Raw genomic sequence first — 18,510 nt, forward strand, 5'->3', positions numbered from 1 at the left:
GTTGGGGACAGTTGGGACGGTTGCTTCGTATTTACTACTACTGGCCTTTATGTTTGACTTGAATCTTCTGTTATTACCTTCGTGCTAACTACGTGAAGTGCAAGTATACTTAATTTCATGTCAATTACCGTTAGGTTGTATAACACAAACTTGAATATTTGTATTTTCCAATTTCTCTGTATAGACAATACAGGTCTTTTTGAAGAGCTCCATATAGTTTTGGAGTGTAACGTACGTGGTTTCTCTCCTCTTATAGAGAGATGTCGCACTTATTCTTACCCCAAATAATTAGTTTTAGAGGCATTTTATTTGTCTCCTACACAATGGAGATTCATTGAAGAAAGATCCTAAAAACAATTAGCACCCAAAAATGGGATCCTAGCTCAAACCAAGTGCATTGGACCGATAATGGTCAGTTTTTAAACAAATTTGATCAAGAAAAACAGGCTCCACATATGGTGAAGACATTTGCACAAGGCATCTAACTGAATTGACTAAAGTTCTAAAAAAAAATCAGAGATAAATATACATATACAAAAAGTTGGCTATCACCAGATCACACTAATCAACCCCAACTTTACCCCAAAGTCAGCACCAATAAACAATCTTACAGGTATCTCTATTCCAATTTTACACCGAAACTACATGGCAAAGAATGTGTCAAGGCTTCCATAACTTCATGGTGCAGTCTTCTCCATAGGTGGCGACAAGGTTTATATGGGGATGGTGAGTGATACCAATTACTTCCTTTTCATGTACCTGCCATAAAGCAGAAAAGTATAACTTTCAGCGACTAGCTTTTTATCCTGATCCTAAAGCCAAGAACATTAAAAACCCACCTAGACACTTAATGCACCCCTGACAAAGAATGACTACCATATCACTTGATTAAAAAAAACATATTCGACAACCATACCTGACAATATGCAATATAGTACGGGGAAACTTACATAAATGTCTCAAATAAGTCCTAACTTACCAACCTCTAGCCATTAATCATAGACTTATCAAAACTAGCCAAGCACATATAAAAATTGAAAACTCAAATAAATAAAGATTCTATCTCTCCAACAGTAACACGCAAAGATCTCCTTCCATATTTTTAAACGTGATCAGCAACATTAGACACAAAGGAAATTTCATGGATGAGGTAACAAACAAGGTGATGAAATACAAAAAAAAATAAAAAAATAAAAAGATAACATATATATGATTGAAATTCATTGAAAATATATAGATGAGTCAATATACAAAATTTGAGGAAGATTGGAAGTGATTTGGTACACATGGATCACGCATGTATCACGCATGTATCTCACACATAGGTACACATGGATACACATTTGATACAAATATGATAAATATGTGATACACAAATGATACAGAATGTGATACACATCATCTCTTTCTATATTTATCTTCTACTTCAAATTTTCAATTCAAACCACCTCAAAACTCTACCAAATCATCCCAAAACTGAGATTTAAACCCCTTAAGATGTATCCAATCTATTCCAACAACACTCACTCGAAAGAAAGCAAGAATTTGATATTTTTTTGGCTACAAATAACTAATTGGCTAATATTGGTAGTATTTTATGAATTGGCTAATATTTGTACTAACTTATTTATGGGCTGACATAACTAGTAATTTCCGCTATAGGTATATGTGTACATACATGTGCATGTGAATGCAGGAGGCAGATATGTTTACTGTTGCTAGGGAAAGGGGGAAGGGGCTTAATGGTAAAAAAGTTTATTTAGGAAGGATTAAGAGGCAACAAAAGAAAATAGTCTATGCACCATTATCACTGCATAAATGTTGATTAAAACAAATATGATTTGGTAAAAAGAAAATGAGATAGTGCAATAGAGACTGAGGATGAATTTACAGAGAAATAACCACGGAATCAGTTAACTAACCTTTCTATCATTTTCTTATTTCGCTAGCAGGTTGGTTGGAGAGGTATAGTGAGAAGTAATATAAGACGTGTTAAACCAAAACATCCATGGTATCCATTATTTTACATGTAAATATTAGGTAAGAAACTGAAAACCACACAACACATCAGCAAGTTATCATTTCCCCCCTTCTCTTGGCATGAATGAAGGTATTAGGAGGATGAGCCAAGGAGAAAAAACAATATCTTCTTGGCACTGTAATTATCTTTTGACAAACGAAAAAACATTTAATTTAGCCTCGGCAGCATCCGTGTATGTGAACACGTGCATCTCATGTACATACGTACACATCCCAGTGATGATTAAGTGAGCAAGCAAGTGAGATAAAGAAATCAAGAAAAGAGAGATTTATAACACTATGAAGCTCAAAGTTTTAACTCTACAAGTATGACTTGTACTGTGACAATAAGGAAAAAACATTTGGTAGACAAACTTAATGTCGGAATTAAAGCGTACCTTCATCAGATGTTCCAGTTTGTTTGACTGATAACTAAAGCAGTACAAGTTTCTGTTGGAATAGACAAACCACATCATCAGCATAAATGGGATAAATCCTTCCCCACTGAATATCAATATCAACAACGTAATAAAGTTCACACAACTGACACATTTTGAGTGCAGGGGAAAAAAAGGATATTTTGGACTGAAGTATGGTTAGGGGATGTGAGCTTAAGTAACAGATTTCCAAACCTGTACAATTGCCCTGTGAATAAAGATGGTTTTGTTGCTGAGTTCTATTCTACTAATGGTTGACAATTAAATCCTAGAAGAGGCTTTAATGACTGGGAGTTGGAAGAAGTGGGGTAATTACTCCAATTACTAGGCACAACAGTGGTGGAGGAAGACAAGGAGGATCTTATGGTTTGGACAGCAAGCAATGATCTGCGATATACTGTCAAAAGCTGTTATCATCTTCTCCAGGAACAAAATGATCAATATGAATCAAATTGGCCATGGAAAATGTTATGGAGAACCAAAGCACCTATTAAAGTGGCTTGTTTTGGGTGGGTTGCTATCAGAGAAGCCAATTTAACTCAAGATAATTTACAAAAAAGGGGATTCTGCCTAAGTAACAGATGATACTTATGTGAAGAAGGGTTGGAAACTGTTAATCATCTATTTATCCATTGTAAAATTGCTAAACAGTGCTGGGAGCTTTTTTTGAATCTGTGTGGTGTTTCGTGGACTATGCCTCCAGACATAAGATCTTTACTGGTCAGCTAGCAAGGGCAGAAGGTATCAAGGAATCAGAAGCAACTATGGTGGACCATCCCTCTATGCATTTTCTGGACCATCTGGGAAGAAAGGAACAATGTTTGCTTTGAGGACAAGAGGAATTACATTGCTAGAATAAAAAATACTTGTCTTCAAAATTTATTTTTTTCGTGTAAGAAATTGTTTAGTTGAAAGTCTAGATCAATATATGGAGTTTTTGGATATGTTAAGCAACTTGTAACTGATAGTATGCTATTATAGGTGTTGTCTGATCCTGGTGTAATCTTATGTACCATGTTGGTACTTTTATCAATAAAACCTTTACCTTATAAAAAAAAAAAGATATTTCCACTGTAATACTGTACTATAAGCAATGGCGGTTCAAAAGTAGATACAAGAGAGCAGTAGTAGTTTCAGAATAACACGATCATTTATGAATAATATTGTAATTAAGTTCAATCGTAGACAAATCTATAGCAGCTAGTCCTTGAAGTTTCATATGTAGGAGAAGAGAAATCTTCAAGGATGAAATAAAATCAAAGTTCACCAAGTAACAACAAAGTCACACTCTCCTGCTCTCTTTTTCCGTAGCAATAAGAAATAATGGCATCAATCTCAAAACTCCATAAAGCAAGGGACTTAAATATCAACTATACCTGTCTTCACCTACACAGTAAATCCATTCTCCTTTTGGTGATAGACAAGCAGCCAAAAAGTCTCCACCTTCTCTTTTACCAGATGAGAAACTTTTAACGACCTACATGACAATTGCATAGCATAAGTTCACTTATTATTTGAATTCTTCTATTAAACTCCACTTCAGTCCATTGTCCTTATGTTTTCTTTTAGAAAACGAATTTGACATTTCGATTAGTATAAAAAAGTCTGTCACAGCTTGAAGTTTTTCCATTTCCCAATTTGTTCGCTCTTCTTTCCCTGACTATACAACAATAACAAAACTCAGTATAATCCCACAAGTGGGATCAGAGAGGGTAATGTGTATGCAGACGTTACCTCTTTCCCCGACTATAAAAGGGCATCCCGGTGCACTAAGCTCCCGCTATGCGCGGGGTCCGGTGAAGGACCGGACCGCGAGGGTCTATTGTACGCAGCCTTACCCTACATTTCTGTAAGAGGCTGTTTCCACGGCTCGAACCCGTGACCTCTTGGTCACATGGCAGCAACTTTACCAGTTATGGCTACGCCAAGGCTCCCTTTCCCCGACTATGCGAAGGGAAAATCTCCAAAACAAAAAACTAAAGAATGGGAAAGAAAAATGATCCACAAACAACAATGCTAACCTGTCCTTGAAGTGTCATCAAATAAATAGATGACGTCTTATTGCACACTATAATGTGATCTGTGTTCTTAGGGAAAAGATGGACAGAATTCACAGATGCATCACCACCCTGTAGGAGAAAAAGATAGCAGCAAACGAGTTCAAAAAACAAAATCTCGTAAAACAAAGTATCCTGAGAAAAACAAACACATAATAAATAATATAGTAGTAATATGCCCCAGGCAAATCGAATACCCTTAAAGGAGGTGGTGGTCTAAATGTCTGCAGACACTCTGTAGTTTTGGCATCCCAGACCTGTTTTGAGGCAACTACAAATTATGCACACAGAATAGAGTAGATAACCCCAATTAAATAGAATTGGAAAAAAAATATGGCACGCTTCTCTCAGTCATCCCTTGAAAAACAGTAATCTTACCTTCACTGAGCCGTCACTAGATGCGGTGATGACTCGAGATCCATCATTGTTAAAGATGGCATCATTCACATAAGATGAATGCCCGCGGAATTCCTTTAACAATTTACCTGACTTCAGACCATGAATTCTACAACAGATGAAACAGAGATATCAGGCATGCTTCTCCCAACTAAGACCAACAGCAGACCATTTATGGCTATGCAGACGTTTTATTTTTCAGTTTATTTCCCTTTTCCCAAGAGAGAGAAGGTGATGACTGCATCTGAGGATATCATTTAGCCAAAACCACTGTGTCTTAACATCTAGTGAGACATGCCATCACAGCAAATGGTCAAAGATTAAAAACCTTGCTGTGCTGTCAAAGGATGTGCTTAAGATCTGACTTCCATCTCGAGAGAAGACAAGACTGGTGACACCCTGTGAATGTGCACGTTCAAGACGGCGCAAGCACTGACCAGTCCTTATACGCCAAACCTATCACACATAGTAAACATAAGAACTAGCAAGCCAAAACCAGATCTAACACGTTGACATAGGAAAACAAAAAGAGAAAAAAAAACAGAAGACAACAAAGAGTAACAAACTGTACAGAGAAGTAGCTGCACAGCAACAACTTGGACAACTTGGACGGTTAAAATAAAGTCATATGAAGAGGCATATGGAGGATGCGTCATAAATTAGACAACTTGGACTCTTGAGTTGATTCAGTAATTAAAGTTTCTGATCCAACAGGTAAGCTTAAGCAAAAACAGCCATTATGGGTTTTTTTTATCCTTCTCTCTTTTCATTGATTATGGAGTCCTTCTCCAGCTCCTACAAACGTTAAGGACTTTTGTCTTTTTTGTGATAAGTAAACTATAAGGATCTTTATGGAAATATTAAGGAGCTTTATAAAGCTGCTTTCGAATGATTATACATATGAAGCAACAGAATATATTTCTTCGTTTCAATGCTCCAGCATGTTATTATTTGGGGCGCCAGCATTAAACTGCATTTTACATAAAACTTATCTGAAGTGCAATTACAGCGTAACAATGTCAAACAAACAGCTCAAGACTTCCTCAAGTGTCTCAGTTCTCCCAGCGGTCAATGGGCAGGACGAAGATAATACGAATTAGAAAGGTTTTATTGAATAGAGCTGATCAGGAACTAAACCTTTACCTTTATTTTTCCATCTTGTGACCCAGATGCAAGCATCTCCGAGTCTCTGCTAAAATCAACACAAAGGACAGCATCATCATGCATCATAAAAGTTTCCTACATAAATATTCAGCAAGTCAGAAAATACAAAAGATTCACCACATGCATGAACATCCCAAGTCAAACAATAGCTAAAGACAAATTCAAATGCATCAAGATAACCAAGTCCTCTTTCAGAGATCATCCGCCTAACATGGGCAGGTTAATACAAAACAGCTGCTGATTAGACAAATGGAAGATGCAGGAACCCAGCAAGATAGACGATACAAATTCAAAAATACAAAGTGGCAATTCCAGGACGTCTCTTTCCACCAAACAGCCTGATGAGAAATTAATTATACACCCAATTAATTATACACCCAAATAATAAGAAATGTATCATGATTAAAAAAAATTCAAAAAAAGACAATGACAAAAGCACCAGTAGGAAAGCCGAACCATATGATTAGGTATTCTAAAAGTGAGATTCAAACCCCTTATACCCCCAACCCCCCAAACCAAAAAAGGGGGAGAAAAACATGGGAAAAGAGATAAGCCTATATTTATAGGTAACAAACAGCGTACATCCCTTTTTATAAAAACAACTAATATTCAGATTTGAACAACTTTGCGTATTGACATTTATGAAGGAACATATTGGAGAAGTAGATAAGTGATAAGACTTGCTTAAGGCAATTCACAAGACAACTAGCTGCATACAACTGAGATATACTATATCTTCACAACTGCACTTGCCAGATGGAGTAAAGGTTCCAGCAACAACATAAGCACCAATAATAACATACAGAGATGAAACAACCATGGAATTATGCTAGGATTCAAAGAAAGTAGAAACTAAAGCCCAAAAAATTAAGATGAAACTCGTTAAGAAATAGTAAATGTATAACTCACATCAGCCTGATATTGAAGATCCTTCTTCAGTTTTCCACTTATGTGGTCCCATACCTGGTGAATCAAATAAGAATAAATTTGAATCAACACTATACCATCAGTTAAAATAAAAGAAATGAAAAAGGTAAAAGTGAGCATTCGGAGAGACTTAGGTTTAGTATACCTCAATAAATCCATCAACTGAGCATGAGACAAGGAATTGTCCATCAGGTGAGAACCTAGAACATTCTGGATGACTCTTCTTCCCAAACTGTAGGACAAAATCCACTAGAGAAATAAAATTATCTTTAAATTTCTTATTCACACCCGCTTATTACTCCCGAAAAGGAAAAAAGGAGAGAAAGCTTGAAAGGAAAAACGAAACAGCTCCAGAAAGATTTTCTAAAAAATATATGGACTGTGCTATAGTACAACGAGTGTACAAGGACTAAGAAATAACACCTACGAATTTAAAGCTCAGCATATATCAGGTGAGATTAATCATTTCCTAGTTCATGCACATTATAAATGTTGCGTGCATCCAAGAGGAAGAACTTGAGTAATAAAGATATCATCATGGTGTCTATGTAATGAGCTCAAGAAGCCCAACATGGTGTCTATATGCAACAGCCACGTAGCACCAAAAAAGTAGTAAAGATATGCATCTGTCCTTAATGCTAATAACAGACTCCAATTTGCTCTCAAAAATTCTAGTGTAATAGTCCACCAAATCACTAAAGGGGTGGTGTTCCAAGTTTTCTTATTTATTTGTGTACTTCTTCTGTCAAATTTAAACAGATAACGGTGAAAAAGAAAAGAAGGCAAACATAGATACCCGTGTTATCAGAACATTGAGGATTTCTAACTGTTTCCCATTATCATACTTTTGTGACTTCCTGAGATGTCATTTAATTCTTTGCATTTTGAGGAGAACTTGTTTGGACTTTGGACACAATATTTTTTTTTATATTAGGAAGAAAAGCATAGAACATAGTTTCACAAAAACAACAATGGTTATCCAAAGGACAATACACACATAAGAAATAAACTTGAAAAGAAACAAACAGAGAGAGATTAGGGAAAAAGCTCGACACACATATCTAAGTGAGAAGCCTGGTACCAGAGGACACCATTAAAAAGAAAAACAGAGAGATACACAGGCATGAAGGTGATTAACCAGCTGAGAGCAGTTTCACATGAGAATGAAAAGCAAAAAATAAAAAAATTGAATAAATCTAGGTCCCCATGTTTTTGATTTCACAGGGACTTCTAGAGCAATTTCCAAGCATTGACAGTTTGATGTTTCAACAACGAAAGCTCTTTGATGAAGTTATAACCACCCTAACATGCAACACACAGTCTCCATCTAACAGCAAACATATATGAGTTTAACATAATACAACAAACCTTAATAGTGTGGCCGAGTGTTGTTCGGATACATATCCTCTTCATCTTGTTTCATAGCAGCTGTACCTCGGAATAGATCAAATTGTGTTCCAGGTGGAAGTAAACCTGAAAAGAGCCAGAAGAAAATAACATACATGGTATAAAAGTCATTATAGGGTTATGTTAGCAAAAACCTAATTCACCTATTATGCAAAGTCACACCACTGGAAGCATTAGAAGTTTTATTAGACACTTGACACAAGATATGGGGAATTTCATCCTTCTTTAACAAATTTAAGCTTTATCTAAAATAGGCATGTTCACGATTGACTGATGCAATATGTAAATTCTATCAAGACATGCATCTGGACTTGGAGAACAAAAAATTGTTATTAATTGCGGGTAGAAGATGCCTTTCTTATGAATGAACCTTATAGCCTTAGAAGATCCAATATGATCATCTTGCAATAACTGTAGGTAGAAGATGTACTCTCTTATTTCACAAATATCAAAATATTAAGAGTAAATACTAAACTAAGAATTTGAAGCAGTTAACAAACTAGCAGTAAACCTGAGTTCCTGAGAACCAACAACCACCTCTCCCTGCCCCCCCCCCCCCCAAGAGAAATTGGAAGGCAGAGAAGGAGCATAAACTCATTGAGCCCAAAAGTCATCTCTCCACAGGATGATCATTTTTTGGTGCGTGAAATACTAGCCAAACTTAACAACTCTATGAACAATTACCATTTTATTTTATAAGGAAAATAAAAGGCAATTATCAATTTTGATGTCCTCAAAAATTACCAACGTTAGTTTACTCTTCAATAAAGTGAAAATTCTCAGAAGTTACTAACACGTCAATCAAAAATCTAAAGATGAGATTGTATATCTCACCTTGATGCTGCTGCCACTTCAAGGCTTGACCAATCAAAGCCGTTAAACGCGATGGTGGAACAACAGAAACCTCAGCTGAAAGTGCTGCAATGCAACCAAAGAAGATATGTTATAATCTTAAGTGTATAAATACCAAATTATGAATTAAGTATATATAATTGACATTACAGCATTCCAACCATTTCAACCCTGAAATATCATCAACTGCTCAGCCCTATTTAGTCGTGTTGAATTAACGTAATTGTACTTCTTAACCAATTATAAAGACGCGGAGGACCAGTATAATGGCATTGCTATGCAGATACACAGATCTCAGAATATAACATATTAAAAGAACACATAGATTAGACTATAGACGGATCATAGGAGGAATTGCAATAAGAAGATGTTAATCTGGTGGGATAAAGTAATAGGAGAGATAGTAAGATGGGCCTTTTTACGTAGTGGGCCTTAGGAAAAGTACATTTCCCTTTACTTGGCAGGAACCTTACAGAAACTACTTTCAGGATTATACTTCAAATCACGTCTCAGGTAATCTTTCAATCCCTATTTGAAGAGTTTAACATGTTAATGGCCTTTGGATTCTTCATGGCACCGTGCATCTATCAAGACAGATTGCTAAATTTGGTTTACGCCGAGTACTTAAATGAAACTGCTGTTCTCATAAAACTTGCTCCAGTGCTACATGTAAACCAGCATAGAACACATTGCAAATTCCTTCATTATAGATTTTTTTTCAAACTAAATGTTTTATCAATCTAAGCAAAGTGCAATTTTTGGAAACCTTGGGCAATTTGGGCACGTCTTTTCTCCTTGGTTGAATCATTATAAGCCTGCACATATAACATTTGCAGGCAAGGTCAAAAGCAACATCCAGTCAAACCTCAAGTCAAGGGTATCAAGATAACTTCAAGCAGTTAAGAATGCAGCAGACAACCAAGAGAAGAAAGCCAATTCTTTCGCACCAACAGAGATCTAACAGGAGGTTGAACACAAGTAGAATCAAAGTAAAACACATATACTTGTCCAGTTGACATAACATACACGTGAATAAAACAAACAACAGCACTGAGGATGTTCAAATCTCAACTAGCGCAAAAAAAAGGGACACACATAGCTTAATCATTTATTTTAAAGAATGAATCTAACCTCATGTGGATCAAAGTAAGTCCGAACTAGTAGATGTTCGAGCCGCAAATATCTTTCTGGTTGCTCCTGTTTCATGACACCCATCACATTGGTTTGCCTTAAAATAGCCCGTGCAGTATCCATCTCTCGAAGTTCAATCATCTCCAAAACAATCTATCAGGCAACGGAAAGAGTCAGGAGCAAAAAAGATTGCATTGAACAAAGACAGTAAAAAGGTGATCAAATACTTCAGAGAAAACCAAGAAAACAAAGCAATATTTGCACTTAATATTTTTCTGCCAAGCTGAAGTTCATCTGAATAAAGAGCAGCGATATGGAACTACAGCAATCAAGAGAAACAAGAAACCAGACAAGAAAAATGCATGTTTTTTGCTTAAACAAGAAAAGAGTACAATATTAAACCGAAAATCTATTCACTCTCACATCAAACATTTATACAACTCTCAAGCAATTTTTATTCCACACACACACAACAAAACAAAAACAAAAACAAACAAAAAAACAAGAGGATAATAAGCATAAAACACACAATTTAAAATGCTTCTTTGAAAGAATGATACGTGCAGACCTGCTCATATAAGTCCTCCAGTATCTTTCTCGGAAGCTTTAATTGTGCAACTTGAGGTAGTACTGCATCCCATCTCCCACTATTAATATCGGCTATGAAGGTTTCAAGGCTGTCCACAGTATTAAGAGAAACCTGGCACTCATTTTGCAATGTCTTGAAAGTTTGATGCAGAGAATTCTCCTTGCAGAATTGAAGAACTATCTTAATGACACTGCAAGAAAGAAAGATAACATTATCTCTCACATACAACAATAAGGATAAGATACTCTTATGCTGTTTCAAATTGATATGTCTGCAAAGGTAATATCTTAAATGAGAACAATGCAAAACGGTCTTCTTGGGAAAGCAAAATGGTCCTAACAGCAAATGGCTCAACTTACTTATCAAAAAAAAAAAGGGCGCAACTAGTTAGAACTGCTACTTATACATGCAACACTTCAAGAGCAACATTTATCCAGTAATGTGCGCAAAAAAAAGGGTTGGGTAAACGCAACGGCCGCTGCAAGAATCTTCTTGTTACACAAGGTGCTACATAACAAAACTTTTGCTTATCCTGACTAACATTAAGGTAAAAGCACATCACAAATGCTGCAAGAAGTCTTCTTTATTATACGCGGTGCCTTGCTTAACCTCACCAAAAGCAAAGCAAAAATTGGAGCTTTAATAGTAGCACCCTCTATATTACTTTGCCTAAGATATATCCTAATCAGTATCTCTATCTCACAAACATTATAAATCAATCAACTACACCCCAACCACATGGGCTGACTATATGAATCCTCTGTATCCATTCAGCTCATCTTTTCTGAGAAGATTAAAGTACAGGGAACTACTATTAAAGCTGCAATTTTTATTTTTGGTCAGATTAAGCAAATTTCTTTAGTCATGGGGCACCATGTGTAACAAATAAGACTTCTGTATCACATTACTCTCTTATATCAATAAAAATACCCATTAAGCTCTATTAGGGCTCATTTCAAATTCTAAAATTCATGCATAATATTTATGATGCAAACATATATAAACAAACAGAGAATTAGAAACTTACTCTCGAGCTTCGATTTCGAGGGTAGAAGACATGGTGATGGGTGAGATCCCTAGTTAAGCCCTGCTTTGGGTGTAAAATCACGAACAAATACAAATACTACATACACAGAAAGATGTAAGGGTTTTGCCGATGAACTGAAAATCGCAGGAACCATTGGTCAGTTCTCAACAATTCTCATTTGTGGGCCTAGTAGATGGGCCGAAATGTTCCTTCACCTGTTGGATTGGAGACTAGTAAACGTAAAAATTAGCCCGGATGGCCAGTTTTTGAATTGTAGAAATATGACACTTTTTTGGGGTGATTTTTAAGTTTTGACCCTCATTTGCCACTTGAGCAGGAGTTCAAGGTTAAAAGTTATAATTATTGTTCATAGGACAAGCGAGGGGCAACACTTGTTATATTTGAAGTTCTGCCAATGGGACAAGCGAGGACAAAAATTCAATATCATCTACTTTTGAGGGTTATTTGTGCATTTCATCGCTTGTTAATATTCAGCCCCTATTTGAAATTTAATAAAAAATAAAATACTTTTAAAGATGAAATTAACATTTGAATAAAATATCCTCTCTAAAATACGAAACTCCAGCAAAATGCTGGAATTCGAAGCTTTTGACAAATGGAACTTCATCACAATATCTTGGAGTTCGAAAAATTCCTAAAGTTCAAATGTCCATTTCAAACTCCCCAACTTTCAAACTCCAAGCAAATTTCTGGAAGTTTTTCGTATTTTATCTAGGGGCATTGTTTGTTCAAAATTTATTTTTGCATCAAAAAGCGGCTAAATATTAAATAAATTTAAAATAACAATATCAATTAGATTTCCGAAAAAAGTGGCTATTTCCCATTTTTTTTCTGTAAAAATAGCACGGATTAGCCATTTTTTGGACGGATCATTCAAAAATAGCCAACGTTTGTAAAGTCATTGAAAAATAGCCATTATTTTGCTACAACAGGGACCGATCCAGCATAATATACTGGAGATCGGTGCACATGTGTATGAACTTCCAACATATTATGCTGGAACACCAACTCGCGGAAAGTTCCAGCATAATATACTGGAGATTGGAGCACTTGTGTATGAACTTCCAGCATATTATGCTAGACCGATATATTATATTGGAACTCCAGTATATTATGCTGGAGTTTTAGTATACTTATGTTGGAACTCCATTATAATATGTTGGAATTCTAGTATACTTATGCTGGAACTCCAATATATTATGATGGAGTATTTTCCGGATTTTGAACAGTGTTTTCGTTCAGATTTATCTTTACATAAAAAGTGGCTAAATTTCGATTACTTTTGAAATTGTGACTATTTTTGAATGACCACTTGTAAATCTGGCTATTTTTTAATTTCTCCCATTTTTTCGGGTGGGGGAAGATTAAAAGTCGGGAGGCCTTTTATTTCGAAATAAAGACAAGAAAATACAGTCTAAAACCCCTCTGTCTCTCTTGCTAGTTGCTTAGTATGTATAACAGAAGAGGAGGATAGGAATATAAATGCAATGAATTTTTTCTAGCCATATATATAAATTATACATTAATTATACACATATAATACATAAATTATGTATATATTATACTTTAATCGGCTATTTTTAGTTTAAGCGGTTAAGTGATCGACTATTTGGGTTAATCCTTCCTTCCTTACTTTTGCATTGGATCACTTTCATTAATCCGAAGAAGACATATGAAGTACTTTAATCTTTACACCTATATATTCCCATAGAGAGCTAGTAGACATTTTTAAGTTTTCAAAGCTTCTTCTTTTTCTTTTTCTTTTTCTTTTTCTGTTTTTTTGGAAAATTTTAATACGCTGTTTAATGCAAAACCTTGTAAAGTTAACCAATGTTCTGAGATATATTTGTATCATATTAACCAATGTTCTGAGATATATTTGTATCATAAGTAGTTGTCGTGCAAGAAGACTAAGCCATGATGTCTCGGTCAAAAAAATCGGCCTACGATCCTAGGGGTGGGCATCGGTCGGTTCGGTTCGGTTACGAATATTATCGGTTTAGCATATCGGTTATCGGTTTACAAATTTGATAAACCGATAACCGAATCGATAAGATATCAGGGTATCGGGTATCGGTTAATCGGTTATCAATCATTATCGGTTTGGTTATCGGTTTACCCGATAAGATAACTCAATCAAGAGTTAAGCAAAAAAGAAAAGACAATTCACCGGAGTTAAGTAAAAAAGAGAAGAATTCACATATACATACTAAAGACTTACGCTAGGAGTAACTAGTAAGGTCTATGAAGAATGAAGATGAAACAACTGAAGAGTGGGGTTGAGAAAGAATAGGAGTGAATGAACTGAAGCCCTAGCATTTGTATATACTTAAGGATAAAGTCGTAATTTTATTAATTCTTATTGGGTTATCGGTTAACCCATTAACAAAATTGGCAAACCGAGGCCCGAACCGATAACCCAATAGTAAAAAAATTCTAAACCGTTACCGAACCGTTAACCCAATAACCCGATATCAATAACCCAATAAAAAATTAACGATTCGAGTTATCGATTTTATCCGATATATGCCCAGTCCTGTACGATCCCAATCTTCGTTGAGCAAACTCTTAATCCAAAAAATATGGGCGTAAAAGTTGGAATGATAATTTCAGAAAAAACTCTATCAATTACGACACAAGAAATAGTAAAACATACATACTTATAAAATAAGATTCATTCACATATGAAGCAATGAAACTTATTCAAAGACAAGTGAAAAAGTGTCACGACCCGGATTCTCACCCTCGGGAGTCGTGATGACGCCTACTAGTATGAGTTAGGCAAGCCAATTAATTGCACAATTTACCTTTTTACCCATTTTATATTCATTAACAATTTCGAAATAATAACATTTAAACAACGGAATTTAACACAAGCGGAAGAAAGAAACAATAAGCTATCCGAACATGAATATCTAATACAACTATTTGAGTCTCGACTACCCAGAACTGGTGTCACAGTTTCACAGACGGTCTAAGAATACTTCAAATAAAGGGTCTGAAAGGAATAAATACAACACTGTCTCTAGAAATGCAAGAAAGAAACATGAATAGTAGATAGAAGGAGACGCCAAGGCCTGCGGGCGCTTGCAGGACTACCTCGGGTCGCCTGATGATTAAGAATCAGCAATCTCACTGCGGTCCGAAGTTCACAACACTGGGGTCTGCACAAAAGAGTTCAGAGTGTAGTATCAGCACAACCGACCACATGTGCTGGTAAGTGCCTAGCCTAACCTCGGTGAAGTAGTGACGAGGCTAGAACCAGACAATCAAATAAACCTGTGCATTTCAAATATATATAGCAGAAAAGAAATACGGAAATAAATAAGTAAAGATGGGAGGGGAAACATGCTTCGGGGAATAACAGGTAAAAACAGAATATCAAGAGAACTATAAAGGAATCAAAATTCAACCACTAACAAGAATAAGGAAAATAAAGGCAGATTTCACTTTTTTTTCACATCTTGTTGCAGGCGTGCAACCCGATCTCATTTCCTGTATCTCGTGGCAGGCGTGCCACCCGCTCCCATTTTATTATATCTCGTGGCAGGCGTGCCACCCGCTCCCATTTCATTTATCTCGTGGCAGGCGTGCCACCCGCTCCGATTTCATTTATCTCGTGGTAGGCGTACCACCCGCTTCCATTTTATTATATCTTGTGGTAGGCATACCACCCACTCCCATTTCATTATATTTTGTGGTAGGCGTACCACCCGCTCCTATTTCATTATATCTTGTGGTAGGCTTATCACCCGCTCTCATGTACAAGCCAACAATAATCACAAGGAATCCCGACAAGGGAAAAATAATATCAACAAACAATATCCCGGCAAGGGAGAAACAGCTATAACCAAACTCGTTACAACATCTAACTACCTCAGCTATAACCAAACTTGTTACAACACCTAACTACCTCAGCTATAACCCAACTGGTTACAACATCTAACTACCTCAACTATAATCAAACTTGTTACAACACCTAACTACCTCAGCTACAACCAGACTTGTTACAACACCTAACTACCTCAGCTATAACTAAGCTTGTTACAACACCTAACACAAAGAATCATCAACCTAAACATCCGTAATATCAATTAAGAACACAATGAAGGGGAACCACAACTCAACAATAGCCCGGCAAGGGGCAACATAACGATCTTTTCTCTTTCTCACATTTACTTCACAATTCACTTCACAACTCGAACCAATGCTCTAGAGTTTCAATTATCACTTATACTTTCACAATTCGTTATACAACTTGAGCCAACGATCCTCAATGGTCATAGGTCACAATTCTTTCCACAAACTTTACACAACAATAGAAACCTTTATCAAGGCATGAATAACATAACGAAGTCATGAAAATCACAATATAAGACTCACGGTCATGCTCGACACCAATGTATAAATACTCGTCACCATGCATATATGTCGTACTCAACAAGAAACAAATAGCAAATAGGAGACAACTCCTAATCCTTCAAGCTAAGGTTAGACCAAACACTTACCTCGATGCCACGAACACAATTCAAGCCCTAATTATAGCTTTACCTCGTGATTCCACCACCAATTCGCTCGTATCTAGTCACAAGTTACTTAATTACATCAATAAACGCTAAATGAATCAATTTGAATGCATGAAAATGAGTTTTCCAAAGTTTTGCCCAAAAATTCAAAAATTGCTCACGGGCCCGCATGGTCAAAACCCGAGGTTCGAACCAAAACCCGATTATTCATTCCCCCACGAACCCAAATATATGTTTTGAAATCGGACCTCAAATCGAGGTCCAAATCCCCAATTTTTGAAAAACCTAGGTTCTTCCCCAAACACCCAATTTCCCCCATGGAAGTCATTGATTTTAAGTTGAAATCATGTTAAAAGATGTTAATGATTGAAGAACATGAGTTAAAAACGACTTACCATTGATTTGGAGAAGAAGAAGCCTTTGAAAAATCACTCTAGCGTGTTTATGTCTTGAGAGGATATGAAAAATGGGTTTAAAATCGTCTAAGTATAAAAGTTGCAGGTCTCAGATGTGGGAATTGTGAACAGGGGTTCGCAACTGCGAACCCCGACCTCTGCTGGGTTGGGAAATGCAAAGGGTGAATCGCAATTGCGAAGTCGCATTTGCGACTGGGGGGCTCGCACTTGCGACTGTAGGGATTTAGGCGGGTGTCGCATTTGCGAAGAAGGCTGCCCAGGCCACCTCTCGCATGGCTCGCATTTGCGAGACAGGCTTCGCAAATGCAGGTCTGAAACACACCAGCATAAAACATGCAATTTTCTAAGTTCAAAATGCACCTGTGGCCTATCCAAAACTCACCCGAGCCCTTGGGGCTCCAAACCAAATATACACACAACCTCAAAAACATCCTACGGACTTATTCGTGTACTTAAATCACCAAAATAACATCATGACTATCGAATTAAACCTCAAGATCAATGAAATTTCTCAAAACTTCTTTAAACATCAAATTTGCATTTAAGGTCCGAATCACGCCAAATGGGTAACCAAACTTTACCGACAATACATATAAATCATATTGAATCTGTACCGGGCTTCGGAACCATAATACGGGCCCGATACCACAGGTTTCACATAACATTTCACTTTCAAAAACCTTTATATTTTTCAGAAAACAATTTCTTTCAAAAATTCATTTCTCGGGCTTGGGACCTTGGAATTCGTTCCGGGCATACGCCCAAGTCCCATATTTTCCTATGGACCCTTCGGGATTGTCAAATCACGGGTCCGGGTCCGTTTACCCAAAACGTTGACCGAGGTCAAATTAATTCATTTTATAGTCAAATTTATCAATTTTTTTTTTACAGATTTTCACATTTAGGCTTTCCGGCTACGCGCCCGAATTGCGCACGCAAATTGAGGTGACGCTAAAAGAGGTTTTTAAAGCAAAAAGGTCATCACAAAAAGACGGGCAAAAATACTTGTAGATTTAACGAAATCATATGATCTTACGAGAAAAGTGCTGTTAATATTAATGCCTTACTAGATTTGCCTTGTTGCCTTATTGCTTCTGCGTAGGTTCTTTGATTTAGTACTTTGTTTCTATTTGTTTGTCCTATTAGCGTTTTGCACTAAAGAAAATAGTAATGATAAGATTTATTTGATTAATTTACTCTTATTTATGCTTTGATCTTTCATTACATTGATCTTCCTTCAATAAATACTCACTCTAGGGTAAAGTTTGAAGAAAAAAAGATCATTAATTCTTCCTTAGATTAATATAACAGATATTTTGGGAAAGTTAATTACTTTTGACAAACATAACAAGTAAAATAATCATAAGATGTTCAGTCTTGTATACTTTGTACAAGACTACAAGTTGAAATATGTACCTGAAATAAAGATTAAAAATACCGGCAAAATCAAAGTGTGCAAGAGCTTTTTTTCTTTCTTTTTTGTTAGTTAGAGGAAGCATATATTATACATTTAACTTTATTTATCATATCGATATAAAACT

General features: G+C 36.3%; 1 pseudogene across 1 annotated transcript; it reads right to left on the reverse strand.

The window, feature by feature from the left end:
* Positions 1 to 303: 303 nt before the first annotated feature.
* LOC107773463 (suppressor of mec-8 and unc-52 protein homolog 1-like) lies at positions 304 to 12,188 on the reverse strand (annotated as a pseudogene). Its single transcript, XR_012693849.1, has 16 exons — positions 12,007 to 12,188; positions 10,959 to 11,169; positions 10,391 to 10,543; positions 10,026 to 10,074; positions 9,242 to 9,325; positions 8,369 to 8,473; positions 7,146 to 7,232; positions 6,983 to 7,036; positions 6,053 to 6,148; positions 5,238 to 5,365; positions 4,892 to 5,018; positions 4,711 to 4,770; positions 4,478 to 4,585; positions 3,833 to 3,933; positions 2,418 to 2,469; positions 304 to 759 (listed from the first exon to the last, which is right to left on the reverse strand). The product of XR_012693849.1 is annotated as a suppressor of mec-8 and unc-52 protein homolog 1-like (transcript).
* Positions 12,189 to 18,510: the final 6,322 nt, after the last annotated feature.

This window comes from Nicotiana tabacum, chromosome 8 (genome assembly GCF_000715075.1).
Source record: "Nicotiana tabacum cultivar K326 chromosome 8, ASM71507v2, whole genome shotgun sequence".
Lineage (NCBI taxonomy): Eukaryota > Viridiplantae > Streptophyta > Magnoliopsida > Solanales > Solanaceae > Nicotiana > Nicotiana tabacum.